An 18,558-nucleotide genomic window follows, 5' to 3' on the forward strand; every position below is an offset into this window, starting at 1 on the left:
TATGGTCTCATTCTAGGCGTGGTGGGTGTGCCTATGCAAATGAGATCTGCCCCTGAAGTTCTTTTCCACAACTTGCCACACCTCACCACCAGATGTCAGGGTGGAGCTCATCCTGACACTGCTTACATCCTCCCCCCAGCCAAGACTTTGTCGTCCCGACAAATCACACTCCCTTTATACCAACTCATTGGTTTCCTCCAAAGGGCCTTAGGAAGCCCACTTTAGCTTCCACAAGCCTGTGCGCTAAATGTATTGGCTCCTCACTAGTCACCCCAGGTGCATCATAAGTTAACCGTTTCACTGGTCTTATCACCCTGTCTCGTCTATTGAGAATCTCTGTTGCCGAAGTAAGGGGAACATCCTCTTGAGTGACGGATGGAGAGGCTTCCCTGGAGGGTCCCTCGGCTACTGGCGTAGGCCCCTGCACTTCTAGTTTTAACGCTGGAGGGTCCAAGGTGCCCAGGACATCCTCTACCTGTCTGTCCCCATTGTCCAATAACCTGTGTGTGTCATCACAGGGGGGTCTCATCAGCAGCACCGGGGTATCAGAAAGGGGCCTAAATAGTTCCGCCATTGGGTTTAGGGCGGAAGAGGGAAAACTCTCGTTTGGTTCAGCTGATCGAGACTGAAATCTTGTCTCCATCCCAGGATACACCAGGGTTGTGTCTTCCTTCTCAGACTCACTCTCAGATGTGCAGAATAGGGGTAAGTTAGCTGCAGGGGGCCCACTGTCTGTGTTGGATGGCGGCTTTGGTCTAGCACCTCTGTTCTGCCCGGCGGCCCTGCCGTGGCCCATCTCACAAGGGGTGCTTACCAATTCCCCCACAGGGAGCAAAAGGTTTCTATGCACCGTCTTTATTTGCCCTGGACCGTCTTCAGGTTTGATCTTGTAGACCGGCAGATCTCCCAGCTTTTCCATCACCAGGTAAGGTATTGCCTTCCATCTGTCAGCTATCTTGTGTTTGCCAGCAATACCCAAATTTCGCAGCAAGACTCTGTCCCCCGGCTGGAGCTCCTGCGAACGCACTCTAGCATCATATCGATGTTTGTTGCGGTCTGCGTTCTTCCGAGCCGCAGCGGTAGCTAAGCGATAAGCATCCCGCAGCTTTTTTCTTAGTCGGGATACATATTGCTGATGAGTTTCATAGCTATCTTCATCCTCTGATACACCAAAGCACAAGTCTATGGGTAATCTTGGTTCTCGCCCAAACATCAAGAGATATGGGGTGACTCCCGTAGCATCGTTCTTTGTGGCATTGTAGGCATGCACCAGAAATGCGACATGCTGGCTCCAGGTTGCCTTCTGCTTTGGTCGCAAAGTTCCCAACATATTTAATAGGGTTCGATTGAACCTCTCTGGCTGAGGATCACCTTGGGGGTGATAAGGCGTTGTCCTAGACTTTTTAATTCCTGCTATCTTCAGCACCTCCTTCAGAAGGTGACTCTCAAAATCCCGCCCCTGATCAGAGTGTATCCGAGCCGGGAATCCATAGACTGAGAAATATTTGTCCCACAATACTCGAGCAACGGTGGTGGCCCTCTGATCACGTGTGGGATATGCTTGTGCATACCGTGTAAAATGGTCAGTCACTACTAGAATGTTTCCAACATTCCTCTTGTCTACCTTTACAGACAAGAAATCAATGCATACCAACTCCAAAGGTTTGTTGCTGGTGATGTTCTTGAGATATGCAGCCCTCGTGGGCAGAGTTTTCCTTTGAACACATCGAGCGCAAGTCTCACATTTCCTGCGAACATCTTCAGCCATTCGGGGCCAATAGAACCTACTACGAATAAGTTCCAGGGTCCTCTCCATCCCTAAATGCCCAAAGTCATCATGCAGGGCCCTCATGGCCAGGGCTCTGTACTTTTTTGGCAGTACTAGTTGTGCTCGTTGTTTTTGTAAAGGGTCAGTGGTCATTCGGTGTAGCACTCCCTGAATCAGTTTTAGTTTGGTCCATTCTCTCAATAGTAGTTTACCCTCCGGGTTAGGTGGGACAACCGCAGTTGGGCTTCGCCCCTCCCTTTTGGCAAGTAGTGTATCACGAATGTCAATATCTTGCCGCTGGGCTTCTTGCCAGTCAGCCGCATTGAGCATGGGCAAAGGAGATTGGTCTAATGCAATATAGTTCACCGAAGCAGAAGGCATGCATTCAGGGGGCAGGCCCAAAGCTTCTGCAACACATCCCTGAAAGTCTTCACGGGCCTCTGGCTCTCGGCGACTCACACTGCAAATAGCTCTTACTCCATCCGTGGGTATCACAGCAACTTCTGGTGCCTGCGGACGACTGGACAAGGCATCTGCATCTACATTGCTTCTCCCTGATCGGTACTGAATGCTGAACTCATAGCTAGCCAAGGCGGCCACCCATCTCTGCCCTGTAGCATCCAGCTTAGCACTTGTTAACACATAAGTCAGTGGATTGTTGTCTGTCCACACCTGGAACTGAGCACCATACAAGTAGTCTCGAAATTTCTTAGTGATGGCCCATTTCAAGGCCAAAAACTCCAGCTTGTGGGTGGGATAGCGAGTTTCACTATCAGACAATCCTCGGCTGGCAAAGGCTACAGGTTTACATTTGCCTTCCACTTCCTGGTACAGGACTGCTCCCAGACCCTCCAAACTGGCATCAGTATGCAGGATAAATGGTTTGCTTGGGTCAGCAAAAACTAGGACTGGAGCATGAGTTAGGCAAGTAATGATTTCTCGAAAAGCCCTTTCACATCTCTCATCCCACCGTGGCCCAAATGGTGCAAAGGGGCCATTGTGTCTCTGCACAGGAGGCTTTGGGGACCTCCCCTTATTCTTGGACTTAGATTTGTTCTTGCTGGACTGATGTCCCCTGGTAAGATCATTCAGAGGCTTTACAATCGTAGCATAGTTTTTCACAAATCTGCGGTAGTAGCCACTAAATCCAAGGAAGGTCTTGAGTTCTCTGTAGTTACTTGGACGTGGCCATGTAGTGAGTGCTTCTATTTTATCAGGATCAGTACTTACACCCTCTTGGGACACAATGTGACCCACATACTTCACTGAGGTTCTGCAGAACTGGCATTTGTCAATTGAAAGCTTCAGACCATAATCCTCCAACCTATCAAGCACTTTAAGAAGTCTTTCTTCATGCTCCTCTAAGGTTCTTCCAAACACAATCAGGTCATCCAAATAAACTAACACTTGCAGTAAATTCATGTCTCCCACAACTTTCTCCATGAGACGTTGAAAAGTGGCAGGTGCTCCAGAAATCCCTTGGGGCATGCGTTCGAACTGATAAAACCCTAATGGGCAGATGAAGGCTGTCTTCTCCTTATCTTCTTCTCCCAGAGGGATTTGGTAGTATCCACTTCGAAGATCCAACACAGAGAACCACTGGCTTCCCAGCAAACAGTCTAAGGCGTCTTGCACTCGAGGCATAGTGTACTGGTTGACCACCGTACGGCTGTTTAGGGTGCGGTAGTCAATACACATCCGGATTTTCCCATTCTTTTTGCGGACTACCACAATGGGTGAGGCGTATGGGCTGCGGGACTCTGTAATGATGCCATTCGCAGCCAGCTCCTGAAGATGATGTCGCACATCTTCCATCTCAGAGAGAGCAATCTTCCTAGATCTCTCCCTGAAAGGTCGAGAGTCATGTAGTCTGATATTGTGCTTTACTCCTTTTGCACATCCCACATCCCACTCATGCAGTGAGAACACCTTGGATCTTTCACAAAGTTTCTTCCTCAGGCGATCTTTCCAGTCCTCGGACACTGGTGAATCTCCAAAGTCAAACTTTGCTGGGTCTATTGCCGGAACTGGAGTTTCATACTGGGGTTTTACAATCGACTCAGGCTTAAAGAGGTCTGCTATCTTTTGTCCTTGCTTCACAAAAATATCACGACTCGTTTCATTAGCAATCAGTATAGTCACCCTTTCCTGGGCTTCAGCAGGTAGGGTTATGACTCCACTGGGGACCAGCACTCCTTCAGGGAGCTCTCCTCCCATCGGCTGCTCTATCATTGCTAACGTCCCTTTACTGCCTTTCAGACAGGTACTCATGACAAGCACTTCTTGCTCCGTCCTTGCAGGCACTACTAAGGGGGTTGTGCCCGCGTACTTCAGTGCCCCAAGCGGTAGCTCAGATGTGTCCCTTTTAGCGCTCTCAATTTTCCTATAGGCTTCAGCACAAAGCGTATGGATCATCAGGGTATTCAGGTACTGGTCTCCAGCCCGCCTTCTGCAGTAATCCGCGAGTACCTTGAAGAGACTGGAGTTGGTCCCTATCAGCACAGACACATCAGAAGTCCCTTTAGGGTCAGGGCATATTAAGGCAGCTGTGTCTACCTCTTCTCTTACCCCAGCAACCTCCTCTGGGAATTCCAGGTGCACTATGACATACCCTTGATAGGGGTATTCATCCATGCTGAGGCCACATAGGCCAAGGCCAGTCAGTGGCTGTATAGGCAGGTGCCTAAGCATCTGTTGGTAGAATGACTGAAATATAATAGTCACTTGAGATCCAGTGTCAAGCACTGCTTTACACTCCACCCCTTCGATCCTCACCATGACCTCTGCTCGAGGCCCTATCAGTCCTGCAGGGATCCCAGCTGGAAAGTCTTTTCTGGGGGAATCTTCAAATCCTGCAGACCTGGGGGGTCCCCGTCCCCAGACCCTCTGGCAGCTACCGGATCTCTCCCAACTGATCCTCAGCTTTCCATACACTAAGGAGGGGTTTTCTTTATTACGGCACTTGGCAGCACTGTGTCCATCCTGACCACATCGGTAGCAGAAGAATTGACCTTTCCCCCTTCGCCTGGGGGGGATGGTGGCTCTAAGTGCGGGCTTCTCAATCGCCACAGTTTGAGGCTTCTTATTCCTAGAAGTCTTAACTCGGTCAACGGTACTTTGCAGCTCAGCTATCCGTTCCGTCAGGACCTGCATTTGTTGGGCAAGTTCCTCTCTGGTGCTCACCATCAGTACACTGGCCATTTGCAGTGGTGTTGTGCTGGCTGGCTTCGATGTTTGGGCTTCCCAAAACTCACTGGCAGCCTGCCTTTCTTCCTCCTCTCGGACCTCTTTTATCAGCTGGGAGTAACTTGGGGGATGTTCCCGTCGTTCTCTTAGCCGGAGATGAAGTAGAATCGGGTTCTGATACTGAGTTCCTCTTACAATTTGAGCCAGTCTGGTCTGATCCATCTGCTCAGCAGTCACTGCTCCCCTCATGACAGCTCTCTGAAGCAGTCTCTCCAGTCTCTGTATGTAGGCTGAAGCCTTCTCGCCCTTTTGTTGTCGGGAATTAAGGAACTTACAGTAGCTGTCTTCAGGGCCCTCTACGCTCCCAAAGTTGTGTTCAAGGGCCTCTAGGCAGTCCTTCACACTGACCCCAGGGTCAATGAGCTTCAGGGTGCGAATCACATCTAATGCTGGGCCGCCAAGGCTCTCTATAAGGCATCTTCGCTTTTCTGCATCTGGTACGGCCCACTCTTGCAGCATTTCAGTGGTATGCTCTAACCAGGGTTCAAACTCCTCCTCCCCAGCAAATAATTTTAACTTACGACAAGAGTCTGACTCAGCATGGGGCAGCACAACCTTTTCCAATATTTGCCCCAGAGCTTTTGTCCAATCATCAGCCGAGGCTGCAGCCTCCGAGCTAGAAGCTGCTGAGCCAGGGCCCAACAAACCTGACATATTAGCCATTATACAAACAGTAATTTCCTCAAAATATAAGCACAAACAAAAAAAATATATAAATTGTTTCCCAATGTAGTGGATCACTCAACAGGTGCTTGCGAGGGGTACTGACCCAGGCGATCCCGGACGAGCCCCCAAAAATGTAACCCTTCTGCCCGTCAGAGTTGGCAGCAACAAGGGCCGGGTTCAATATCTAGGGGTTCCATTCCAATAACACAATGCAAACCGGCTCGAGCCCCCACCCAGCGACCTGGGACAAATATATACCACCCCCGCTGGGCGCCTCCAAGAGGCAATACTTCCCCTCTCGCAAGCACATAGTCTGAGTGTAGCAAAAGTCTTTTAATAACAGAGAGAAACAATGTGGCATTATGTTGGGGAAACACCACCAACTGGATTCATAACACAACCCATGAGCAAAAACAACCCCACCCCAGGCAAATTGGGGCATGCCCTTTTCCCTTTGGTTCTTGAGTCCAGCAACCCCAAAAGTCCAATGCCCCAAAAGTCTCTGTCCCTGGTCAGGGCAGCCCCAGAGTTCGAAAGTTTATCGGCGGAGCTTTACCTCCCAACCTGGGTGGAAATGGGACGGGGGTAAGAGGCACCTTACGTGATCTGAAGCTGACCGCCCCATAGCTCCATAGCGGCGCTCCGCTCCGCCAGCCGCCCCACAAAACTCCTTCGCGCAGCTGCACTCCGCTCCACCAGCCGCCCCACAAACTCCTTCGCTCAGCTGCGCTCCGCTCCACCAGCCGCCCCACGAACTCCTTCGCTCAGCTGCGCTCCGCTCCGCCAGCCGCCCCACGAACTCCTTCACTCAGCTCCACGGCCCACAAGCAGCTCCTGCCATCCACACACTGCTCCGCGTCGAACTGCTTCACCAGCCGTCCCGCAAACTGCTCCACAATATATCTTCAGGCTCCCCCACTACTTAACACAACACTCAGTGATTTCAGCTCTTAGGTGAATTCAGCTTATAGTAGGGGAGCCCCAGTGCTGGTGCACTGTCAGCCCAAAGTGAGCTCAGCAGCCTATAACTAGACTTCTAATGAAATCAAAATTAGCTCTGATATTCCACAGTGGAGAGAGGAGGAAGTACAATCAGCATGTAAGGCCCTCACCAAGGGGCCCATGCCACCAAGTATTAATACTTGTCCCCAGCCTCTCTCCATTCACACAGTTTTGGAACCCATGACCCTTGCCTAGCGAGTGCTACTTAGATGATGGTGAATCCCTCCATCGTAACAAAAGGCCACGTACAGTTCCAAGCACAGTTCCCATAATCAGGGTAATAACAATTTATTCTTCCTGCCCCAATAACAGAGACACTGGGGATCCCACAGCGGCCAAAGTGACCATTTGGGCAGCTATGGTCTCATTCTAGGCGTGGTGGGTGTGCCTATGCAAATGAGATCTGCCCCTGAAGTTCTTTTCCACAACTTGCCACACCTCACCACCAGATGTCAGGGTGGAGCTCATCCTGACACTGCTTACATCATGATGATATATTTTTTGTATTGTGGCAGTTCTAGGAGCCCCCAGACTGGGACCAGGGCCCCGTTTCTAGTGAGGTTTTATTTAATTATATGGCCTGTTCCAGCAGAGCAGAGATGAGCTGAGTGATGCCTTTTGACTCCTTTCAGGCCTGCCAGGATTGGGCAAAGGAGTGCAAGAGAGAGGGAAGGGCACAGAGAGAGCAGGCCCCATTCCAGAACCTCTGTGCTGTCTGTGCACGCTAAGACTGTGGACCTGGCTCTTCTCAGGCCTAACTTTCAAATTGCTTAATTTCAGCCACGGGGTTTTTGAAAACAGGCACCATTTCAGAGAGCAGAAAAGCAGCTGCCTGCAGGCGCCACTGCCAGTGAGTAAAGGACCCTTTGAAAGTTTAGCCCCATGAAGGTAAGGATTGAAAAAGCAAAAGTAGGAGGTTGGGAATAGCACAGGGAGCCTTTCGCCCCTGGGACATTGGCTCCAAGCTGTCCCAGGACCCTTGTAGCTCAGACATGTTACCATGATAGCAATTCCGGTAGAGGGGCTGCCCTGGGAGGCTGGGCGTGTGAGAATCCTTCCCCTGGATCAGTCAGGATTGCAGGGCAGAGAGAGAAGCTCCCCTTCTCAGAGCAGTCTCGCTCTCGGGCTCTGGAACTGGACCTCTTGTGCAAGGCTGACCTGACCGGGGACTGACAATGAACAGAACTGTGAGCAAAGTGTATTGAACCCCTTCTCCTAGGGATGACATGGGGAAATAGGCAGGTTTGCTGTGGAGGAATGACCATGTTACCAGAGACCTGATATCTCGGGCTGTGGAGAAGGTGTTACATTTGACACCCTTTTGGCAAGAGGGAGCACAAACAGCGAGGCCTTAACTTGGGGCCTCCTCCATTCACATCAGTGACAAAACTCCCATTGACTTTAGTGGGAACAAGACTGGTCCCTTGATGAGCATCTTACCTTGGACAAGGTGACAGTCCTTTGTTTCTTGTGTGGAACACAATGCACCTGTGCTCTGTTATCTGCATCGGTTTGTTTTCAGGTGCAATTCAAGGGATTGTTTTTGACTGATAAAGCATTAAGGCCCTTACCCTCAAAGATATTTAGGTGCCTAACTTCCATGGGAGTTAGGTGTAGAGGTCTGCTCAGGCCTCATTTTAAAGCCTGACTCATACCTGAACCCGAGCTGAGCATAGCCAACCTGAACCTGACTTCAGTTTGGCCAGTCCTATTTAGACCAGATGCACCCCAAACCTGATACCTGCAGTCGGGCCCTGTTGGATAGCAAGGCTCTAGTTAGGCACCTAAATAGCTTTGAGGATCTGAGCCTAAATGCTTTGAGTCCTGCATACCTTTGAAACCTCCGTTCTCCTCAGGTGATACCAGAGCAGATGAAAACACTTGAGTTAATAGCCCCTTGATTTAAAAAAGACAGGCCTTTGTCACTGGAACTTGCTCTTGTCTCACCCCACTTATTTCAACAGACCCCAAGTATGATGTTCAGGGAATGCAGCAGGTTGATCTAGTCACTAAAGTGCTTGAGAAGTATATACATGGTGGCTGAAAGTACTTATCCCTGACAGACTGGAAAGGTGAGTTTCCAGTTGATCACACTTTATTTTGTAAGTTTTGGGAGGGAGAGGTTTATTGCACATGTGCCTAGGGCAGGGGTGGCCAAACTGTGGCTTGCGAGCCACATGCAGCTCTTTTACAGTTAAAGTGTGGCTCATAGAGCCCCCCAAATCCCTCCCCCCATTCTCCACCTACCAGACTGGGGGCAGGGAGCTCGGGGCTTCTGCCTTGCAGCAGGGCAGTGGGGCTAAGGCTTGCCCAGCAGGGAGGGTAGGTCTTGTGGCTTCAACCCCATGGGGCATGCCTTCCGGGACTCAGGGTTTCAGCAGGAGCGGGGCTGAAGCACCGAGCCAAGACATGGGGCTGAAGCCCCAACATCCTCCTTCCCACAGGACTGATGCCCCGAGCCCTGGCAGGCGCACCCGGCTCTTGAACTTCTGAAGATTGTTGTATGTGGCTCAAAGGGTCAGTAAGTTTGGCCATCCTTGGCCTAGAGCCTAGAATAAGTGCATTTTATAAACCGAAATAGATAAATATAAATAAGGGACATGGGCCTTAACCAAAACCCAAGCTCCAAACCCCTTTATGGACTATGGATCTTCAAAACTGGAGTCCTCCTCCAATCTCTTCATTAAATTTTACTGCAGGTTGTTTTGCTTGTGATGCAGAAGTACGGAGTCTAAATACCTTGGAAGTTCCTTAGATACTGTACATGCAATTCAGTTCAATGATGCTTCAGTGGCAAGACAATCTTCATGAGTGCTGTCCAAGTGTGAAAGAGATAGACCCCCCCCCCCCTCAGGTATCTGTCTGGTCTGCCCAGCATGGGCCTTCGCAGTGTGAGACCCAGTGACCGCTTACAGAAATGTAGGCCCCAATCTCGTCAACATTCTTCAGTGTTCGCCTGTGCGTTTGGTAATTTGCAGACAGTCCCTTAGCTGGGTAGGCTGGAGGCGGGGGCGAGTTGTAGGGCTGGGTTTCTGCTGCATTATTGCAGAAGGGCGGAGCTGAGGGGGAAGAGCTCTCAGGGCTCTCTGCGGCCCGATCGTTTGCACCAAAGGGGTTGTGCTCCCTTTTCTGCTCATGTCAAAACAGGGAAGCAGCTCTGATGGCCATGGGTCCCTGAGGGAGGGGTGGGAAATCATTGCACAGAGCGGATCGTTGCACACATACAAAACCACCAAGGCGGGGAGAGAAAAGGGAGCTGGTCTGGTCTGGGGTTTCTATTGCTGTTGCTAAAAGGGAGGAGCCCTTTATATTTGCAGCTGGTACTTTGCAGACTGTCGCTGCGTGGGTTTGTTGTGGTGCCCCTTCCCCCCTCCACCCCCACCCCTCCCCGGAGTGTTTGCATAGACTGATGTAGTTAGCCCAGGTTCCTTGCCAGGTCCGGTTAGCTTGGGAGTGCTGCTGAGCCGGGAGGGAGGGGTAGAGAGATGATGTGGCTCCCTTGTGCAGCTGGTAGTTCGCAGACGGTCCCTTAGCAGGTGGGGTTGGCCTTCGGCTGCTGTTGATGGTGAGAAGGACTGAGATCTCAGCTGCCCTCTTGCAGGTAGGGAACAACATCTTTTCATCTCTCCCCTCAGCCTGAGCAAAGGGGGACGATCAGCAGCAGCCATTCCATGCATGAATAGAGTGAGGATTTCAGAGGAGAAGCTCCAAAGGGCTGGCTGCCTTTAATTGATCCCACGGTTTCCTGGGGTAGTGGCTGAAATATGCAATATTATCATTTCTTGCGTAAGAAGAGGTGAGAGGGATCTGGACTAGGAGAAGTGGAGGAGATTGAGGGAGGGGATATTGTTCCATTTGGAGCGGGGATGTTCCCTTTGCTCAGTGGATGGGTTTTCTCCTATGCATGTTGTTTTTAGCTCCTACTGAGTTAGTGGAGAAAAGGGGCCAAAATTGGGCTCAGACTATTAGATCATGTGGAACAGAATCTGATATCTCATTCCATGGCAGCATGCACGGGTCAGAAGGACCTGGTGGAACAAGGTGCATTTAAAACAAAAAAATCAAGCTCCCAAAAAAAAGGAAAAAGAGAGGGAGGGAGAATCTGTGTGTGTCCCCTACCGTTTGGTTGTAAGATCCTGACTGTAGATGGGGAAGCATCCCTGTGGATCTTTGGGTGTTGGAAAGGGGCTGGAATTCTTTTCAGTTGAGTAAGTTAGGTAGAAAAACCCCAAAGTGCTGACAGAACACGTTGTTAATATCTCCTGCTAAAACCCTCCTTGTACAATGTGGCTGTGGCTGTCACTTATACACATGCCCATTCTTCTTAATGAGTTCACTGGAGGCACTCTGATGGCAACTTCTGTGACCTCTTGCTACTCCTTATCCTAGTGCCACGTTTATCACTCCAAGAAAGCAGGAAGTGTATCTGGGATGCATATTGTTATAGTGATGGGGGTGATTTTTGCATAATTACACTCTTGCCTCTACTTTTCTTTTCCATAGAGTGGTGGTGATAATAGTAACACTTATAGAGCTTTTCAGCCATAGATCCCAAAGCACTTGCTAAAGGCATGGGAGCAATGCTATCACAGATGGAGAAACTGAGGCATAGCCAGGTAAAGGGACTTCTCTGAAATCACACAATAAAGTCAGTGATAGAGCCAGGAATAGAGCTCCATTCTCTTGACTCCCAATCTGAGTCCCTGTACGTTGAAGGGTGCTGCCTCCTTCCCTTGATGGGAAATAAAATATCATGCTGCCTCCACTGTATCATTCTATGGCTTGTTGTCAGTTTCCCACATCATCAGGGCTTCAAAATCCTCCTTCCTGGAGCTCTGTGCCTTGTGATATTGGAAATGCCAGGAAATGCTTCATGCTGGCACTAAAAAGACTATTCTACCTCATTTCACATAAAAACACTGAGCACTGAGAAACTGATGACTCCAGCTGAAAGTACCTATGGGGTTGGGATGATCTAATGCTCTGGCCGAGCTGCTCACTCATGGCTTATGACTTCCATCTAAAGCCATCCACAGATATGTAACGTCACTGTCTCCCTTGCTTGCTACCTCATTCAGTGTAAGGAATGGCTATGGAGCAGTGTGTATTTATAATATATGATCATTTGCTAATTGATTATTATTGAGGAGGAACAGCCTTGTCTGGCCAAGGTTCTGTCTGTGTGGGTATCTATCTCCTTTTAACTGTTTGGTGAAAATCTCACTGAATGACCAATGCCTCTGTATTCTTACATTCCAGACAGTTCCAGCAGGGAATGATGTTAGTGTGTAGATACAGGTTCTCCCTGCAAACTTGGTAATTCCACTCGGGGGGGGGGGGGCAAGTGAGGGTGGATTCTAAAATAAAGCTCAGAGAACAAGTAAGCATGAATAGTGCCATCCCCCAGGGACTCAGCTGGGGAAGTTATTCCCCTCCTTGAAACATACAGGGGCTGAATGATTATGTTCCACTCCAGACGAGGCTGAATATCTGTGGGGGTTGAGTGATTCCTAGGTATGTGTCCTGTGGCATGAGAGGTGCTGTGGAAAAGTGCATGGAGAAAATACAGGAAAAAGAGTCAGACCAGAGCAGAAGGCTGAAAAATGGACAGTTACAGCCCACTGAATCATGGGGTGGGGACAGGGAGAGCCCTGCTGGTCCATTGCTATCCTGACGCTCCTCCGGCTAACATGTCTAAACTGGCATAGTACGGGGTGGAAGGGTGAGTGGACATGAGGAAAGCTCTCAGGAAGGAACTGTCTTAACTTGGTCCAGCATACATCCTCCTGCAAAGCAATGGAAAAATCTACCACTTTGTGGTCTCATCGGCAGCCAAAACGCACTTTCAGCCTCTCTGCAATTTTGATTCTCTGCCTTGTTTATGTAGCAACATCTTGGCCTTCCTGTGACTACGGTGTAACCATATCTGAATGCCTGTAAACCCTTCATTTTAGGTAATAAAACTTGACACTTCGGTAGCATGTTCTCATCTTCAAAGATTGTCACAAACATTAACTAATTAATCCCCAGTTCAGGCATCACCAACAGCTGGAAGAATACAAAGATCCTGCAATGAGAGATTGTAACAACAGCCCTGGTGATCATTGTTAGTTATTATGTATGCAGAGCCAGAGGTGTGCACGGTGCTTTACAGACAAATTAAACATGACAGATTTTTGCTCCAGGAGCTTCCAGTTTCAGTTAAACTAAACCAGATATGAGACTGTCTCCCCCCTCTCATAGAAGGAGGGATTGTCAGTGTTGTTGAATATTACCCCATTTCTTCTAGAAAACACATCCCTCTTTAAATTGTGGTGTTTTAACAAAGATAGAGACAACTTTCTAACACCCACAACTGGATTTAATTGATATTAAACTAATCAGTCAGTCACATTAACTCTTATGAAAATATTAGTATTCTTGTGGTGTAAGAGCTTGCTATTCCATATGAGTGATATAAACAATATTGCATTCTACATTCATCAATCTTGCCTTCCTAAAAGCAGCGCTTCTTTATGGTAAACATATTTACAGCAATTAAACTAGTGTCTTGTACCTCCACTTTGAGGAAAACATTGTATCACTTATGAGAAAGGCCTGAGGAAAAGCAGGTTTGATTTTAGATTATTACAAGACTGAGATTCACGTTTGTTCTAAGTTGTTCGTAATTTCCCAGTTTCATAGATTCATAGATATTAAGGTCAGAAGGGACCATTATGATCATCTACTCTGACCTCCTGCACAATGCAGGCCACAGAATCTCACCCACCCTACTCCTGCAATAAACCTCTCACCAATGTCTGAGCTATTGAAGTCCTCAAATCATGGTTTAAAGACTTCAAGGTGCAGAGAATTCTCCAGCAAGTGACCCGTGCCCCATGCTACAGAGGAAGGCAAAAATACCCCAGCACCTCTTCCAATCTGCCTGGAGTTCAAAAAGTCTAGAATAAGTTTACCTGTGACATTTGATAAATGAAGAAATAGCTTGGAATCCATTGCTTGTTAAGCTCTGTGGGGATAGTGTTTTCAGTTGAAAGGTCTAGAAGGTGTTTGGGGAGTGGAAAGTGGGTCTGATAATGGAATGTGGAATCCATCAGGACTAAGGACCAGATTTGTAAAGGCATTTAGGTGCCTTGAGGTCCAGGTAGGCACCCAGTGTGATTTTCAAAGGTATCTAGATGCCCATCTCTGTGTTAAACCAATGGGAGTTTGGTGCCTAGGTGCTTTTAAAAATCCCACCAGGGTGCCTAAATACCTTTAAAAATCTAGCGCTGAGTCATCAGTTCACATGGAGCTCTGATTAGTAGTTTGACAGTGACAAAATACTGTTAGCAGGTGGTAACATTATTTATTAGTTTATAACTGAATCCTTCCCCTAGCTAATTATGCCTGAAGGAACACTTACTCTGTATTTCAGTAGCTCCTAGAGGCCCCAGCCAAGGGGTCCCATTGTGCTAGGTGCTGTACATAAACATAACAAGGGACAAGCTCTTCAGAGCAGAATCTAAAGAGACAAGACACACAGAGTGGGAGGGGAACAGAGCCACAAAGATGAAGTGACAGGTTACTGGCAGAGCCAGGATTAGACCCCAGGTCTCCTCACTCCCAGTCCAGTGCTCTAGCTCCTAAATCACATTGCCTCCCCTGTGTAACTGGTAGTTACACAGACCTGTGATCACTGTTACTCATCCTCCTTATTTGTCACACTCAGTTGCTGTGTCTCATCTTAATCTACACACAAACATTGTACTACTTTCACTGCACGGGTATAGTTAAAGCCAAACAATCCCCCTAGTACGGATGCAGTTATACCTCTGCTTATTCCCCGTCCCTTATGGGAATAAGTGATACTGGTATAAGCACCTTTATACTGGAATAACTTCATCTCACCCCATCCAAATAATTATATGGGCATAAAATCTGTGTGTGGATCTTAAATCAGACTCCAAGTCCTTCAGGATAGGGATAGTTAGCACAGCACCTGGCACAGTCCCAGCTGGGGCCTCAGAGTGCTACTACCGTACAATTTACTGCTAACAAAAAGTGTCCCTCTAAGTGCCTGACCTTGCCGCTCTCCTAGACTATCCCATGGCAGTCCTCTTCTATGCAGCACATAGATGTGTATTATCCTTGTGCTGAACATACAGAGAAATCCTTCAAACAAAAGCCAACATCAGCGTGACGTTAAAGGGCTGGTGGGGCAGAGGCAGGAGCCAGGAATGTCAGACTGAGACAGATGTTGGAGGCTGCCGCAATGGACATGATCAAAGCAACGAAGGAAGGGCACAGCAGCATCACAAAGGGAATTTCCCTGCCCTAGATGTGGGTGGCAGGGTTCCTGCCAAAAGCTGCCTCTTCTCTTGTGTGGGTTCGGTTGGCTGTAGGGAGATTAAAGTGCTCTGAACTGCCTGGATGAGAGAGGACAATATAACCCCATGGACTGCTCCTGTACTGATCATCAGCCACCAAATGCTTTGTCTTGTCAGTTTTATGACCAAGGCAAGATCTCCAGTGGGTGACTCTCGTGGTGCAATTTGTAGGAATGGCCAGAAGTTTGGATATTTATGCAGTTCTCTCAGACCTTGGGTTCAAAATCTCAGACTCCTTTTGAGAGATTTCTAGATTTTTCTGCCTCCAGCTGGGTTGGGAATCCACTGAGAGCAACTGTTTCATGGGGTGTGTCAGAGCTTCAGCTTCTGTTTTCGATCAGAACCTGAGAGGGCAGAGCTGGGCGGGAGGAAAATATAATGTCAAGAAGGGAGGAAATAACCAAACTTTTTGAACTGCAGTGTGAGTGTGGGTTTGTGCTTTGGGCAGTTCTTATTGGACATGTGACAGAATGCTAGGTGCTTAGAGCTGACTCAGCACTCTGGTCACCGTGGGTATGTCCGCATTGCAATTAAACACCAACAGCTGGCCCATGTCCGCTGGCTTGAGCTGTAAAATTGCAGTATAGATGTTTGAGTGCAGGCTAGAGCCTGGGCTCTGGGACCCGGTGAGGAGAGAGTGTCCTACAGCCCAGGCTTCAGCCCAAGCCTGACCATCTACACCTCAATTTTACAGCCCCACAAGCCTGAGTCAGCTGACCCAGGCCAGTTGTGGGTTTTTAATTGCAGTGTAGACATACCCTGAGGTACTAGCTATCTATCCCTTGGAGTGGATTTAATTGGGGGAATGGGTGCTCAATGGCTTAAGTAGGCAGGAAGCTGACAGCTAATGAGAACAATCACCTGGGAACAGTTAAAAGACTGGAAGGAAGGCAATGCAATGAGGAAGGCTGGCAGGGGCTAGGGAATAAGGATCCCAGGACGGTGAGATCTTGTACTCTATGCCCGGAAGGGAGAAGTTGACTTCTAATTGTATGTTGCTGCACAAGATTGTCCTGGTGACCTGGTGGAGAGGACCCAATAAATAACAGCGGTGTTCATGAAAGCAGAAGCATCCAGTGGGTTTGTGGTGGTACAAAGGGCAGAGAAGGGAGCCTGTTACACCACTGTTGAGGACTTGTGTTTTGTTGTTCTGTTCTCTTATCTTAAACAACCGTTAAGCTGATTAATCCAGGATACTGTATTGTTACTGAGTGGATTCTATCAAATGTACTTGTTCTTTCTCTCCCCTGGCCCCAATACCTCCCCAAGGTCGTTCTTTTCTCTTCATGTTCTTTCCTCACATCCTTTTCTGTTAAGGATCAAAAAATGAGTGAATAAAATGTTCGGTTACTTGCATTTTTAAAACTTTACTACCTTTTTCTTGAGACGTGTCCTTCAAATCAGTCCAGCCCCAGTGGAGACAGTGCAGTCGCTGGATGTTTCTACTAACATGATCTGCAGTGAAATGCTTAAGTGTTGAAATGTCTGGCGTAGTTGTTCGGTTTCAGAATTAACTCGCCATTGCAATTACACCTCCTGAAAACTGCTGCTTCATTCTCTCTGGCTGCAGACTCAGTGCGTTGCTGTCTCACTGAATCACAGTCAGGAGTTTTTCTTCACAACCAAAAGGGCTGGAGGTGAAATCCTGGCCACACTGAAATTCAGCAGGAGTTTTACCATTGGCTTCAATGAGACCAGGAGTTCACCCTTATTTTGGTGGTAGTATTTTTTTTTTAAAGGAAAACTTAAATTCTGCAGAAAACAGCAGAGATGCAAAAACTCTTCTGAGAGACTCACTATAAGGCACCGTTCCCATGCTGTGCCTCTCCCTACGTCCTACTCATGCAGCAGCAGAGCCAGCATTTTACAGGTGGTGGGTGGGGATGGAGAGGAACTGAAGCACAGAAAGATGGCTTGACTGGCTCAAGACCACCTGATGAGTCGGTGGCAGAGATGAGACTAACCTCAGGAATTCCTGGCTCCCAGACCAGTGCGCTGAACACTAAAAGGTGCTACCAAAAAGTGACCCAAAAAGCATTTTCAGCTTTGTGTGTCTGGTTTAGAAAAAGAAAAGGAGGACTTGTGGCACCTTAGAGACTAACAAATTTATTTGAGCATAAGCTTTTGTGAGCTACAGCTCACTTTGTCAGATGAATTCAGTGGAAAGTACAGTGGGGAGATTTATATATATAGAGAACATGAAACAATGGGTGTTACTATACACACTGTAATGAGAGCGATCAGGTAAGGAGAGCTATTACCAGCAGGAGAGCAGGCGGAGAGGTGGGGGGGGGAAACTTTTATGGTGATAATCAAAGTGGTCCATTTCCAGCAGTTGACAAGAACGTCTGAGGAACAGTGTGGGGTGGGTGGGGAAATAAACATGGGGAAATAGTTTTACTTAGTGTAATGACACATCCATGCCCAGTCTCTATTCAAGCCTAAGTTAATTGTATCCAGTTTGCAAATTAATTCCAGTTCAGCAGTCTCTCCTTGGAGTCTGTTTTTGAAGTTTTTTTGTTGAAGAATTGCCACTTTTAGGTCTGTAATCGAGTGACCAAAGAGACTGAAGTGTTCTCCGACTGGTTTTTGAATGTTATAATTCTTGATGTCTGATTTGTGTCCATTTATTCTTTTACGTAGAGACTGTCCAGTTTGACCAATGTACATGGCAGAGGGGCATTGCTGGCACATGATGGCATATATCACATTGGTAGATACGCAGGTGAACGAGCCTCTGATAATGTGGCTGATGTGATTAGGCCCTGTGATGGTGTCCCCTGAATAGATATGTGGGCACAGTTGGCAACAGGCTTTGTTGCAAGGATAGGTTCCTGGGTTAGTGGTTGTGGTGTGTGGTTGCTGGTGAGTATTTGGTTCAGGTTGGGGGGCTGTCTGTAAGCAAGGACTGGCCTGTCTCCCAAGATCTGTGAGGGTGATGGGTCGTCCTTCAGGATAGGTTGTAGATCCTTGATGATATGTTGGAGAGGTTTTAGTTGGGGGCTGAAGGTGATGGCTAGTGGCGTTCTGTTATTTTCTTTGTTGGGCCTGTCCTGTAATAGATAACTGCTGGGTACTCTTCTGACTCTGTCAGTCTGTTTCTTCACTTCAGCAGGTGGGTATTGTAGTTGTAAGAACGCTTGATAGAGATCTTGTAGGTGTTTGTCTCTGTCTGAGGTCTTGGAGCAAATGCGGTTGTATTATAGAGCTTGGCTGTAGACAATGGATCGTGTGGTGTGGTCTGGATGAAAGCTGGAGGCATGTAGGTAGGCACAGCGGTCAGTAGGTTTTCAGTATAGGGTGGTGTTTATGTGACCATCTCTTATTAGCACCATAGTGTCCAGGAAGTGGATCTCTTGTGTGGACTGGTCCAGGCTGAGGTTGATGGTGGGATGGAAATTGTTGAAATCATGGGGGAATTCCTCAAGGGCTTCTTTTCCATGGGTCCAGATGATGAAGATGTCATCAATATAGTGCAAGTAGAGTAGGGGCGTTAGGGGACGAGAG

The 18,558-nt window shown here is 48.2% G+C and overlaps 1 protein-coding gene across 1 annotated transcript in view; it reads left to right on the plus strand.

Moving 5' to 3' along the window:
- The first annotated feature begins 10,186 nt into the window (after positions 1–10,186).
- The window catches only part of TMEM63C (transmembrane protein 63C), an 84,146-nt gene continuing 75,774 nt past the window's right edge, over positions 10,187–18,558 (plus strand). The window contains exon 1 of the mRNA XM_084631250.1: positions 10,187–10,283. The gene's annotated coding sequence lies outside the window, so the exon portion shown is untranslated. The remainder of the gene's footprint in view (positions 10,284–18,558) is intronic.

Source organism: Lepidochelys olivacea (assembly GCF_965140295.1).
Source record: "Lepidochelys olivacea isolate rLepOli2 genome assembly, chromosome: 6".
Lineage (NCBI taxonomy): Eukaryota > Metazoa > Chordata > Testudines > Cheloniidae > Lepidochelys > Lepidochelys olivacea.